General features: G+C 42.5%; 1 non-coding gene across 1 annotated transcript; it reads right to left on the minus strand.

Moving 5' to 3' along the window:
* Positions 1 to 354: 354 nt before the first annotated feature.
* On the minus strand, positions 355 to 427 carry trnak-uuu (transfer RNA lysine (anticodon UUU)). Its single transcript has one exon. It is a non-coding gene; the product is annotated as a tRNA-Lys (tRNA).
* Positions 428 to 677: the final 250 nt, after the last annotated feature.

Genomic DNA, 677 nt, shown 5'->3' on the forward strand with positions numbered 1-677 from the left:
GTCGCAAGGCACCCCAAGCAGGACTCGAACCCCAGACCCACCGGAAAGTAGGACCGTGGTCCAACCCACTGCGCCACCACACCCCCTTCTCCTAATGTCATTACATTACAAATTGTATTTTCTCTGAGATGTACGTCGCTTTGGAGAAAAGTATCTGCTAAATGAATAAATGTAAATGTAATCAACAAACATTAAAAACCAGTTGAAACATCAGATACCAATCATGACAACTTTGCTTCATTGCATCAAAATCAGCGAAAAATTCCACAACTCATACATGCAGAAGTGCAACACTGTTACTCCAAGCAACTGGAAGACTCCAATGAATCACTCATGACTTTCATTATCTACCTGTGCCTGAACAGGGGCTTGAACCCTGGACCCTCAGATTAAAAGTCTGATGCTCTCCCAACTGAGCTATTCAGGCTCATTCTTTATATATGAATATAAAGCTTAATATCTGCACTGTTATCAAGGTTAGTCTGTTCTTCCATCCTCCCCAGGGTGGGCGACACTGTGGTCATGGTCTTTAAACAGCCCTCACTCAAAGGAAGAGGGGTGGATGTCTTTGATGAGAAACTGGTCAAGAAGCTTTAAATGCAGTTAAGAGGGTGTTGGTTCAAAACTTAGCATAATGAGGTTGTATGTTACATTTCTGTGGGTCTTTGACATATGCA

The sequence above is a fragment of the Scleropages formosus genome, chromosome 17, assembly GCF_900964775.1.
Source record: "Scleropages formosus chromosome 17, fSclFor1.1, whole genome shotgun sequence".
NCBI classification, from domain to species: domain Eukaryota; kingdom Metazoa; phylum Chordata; class Actinopteri; order Osteoglossiformes; family Osteoglossidae; genus Scleropages; species Scleropages formosus.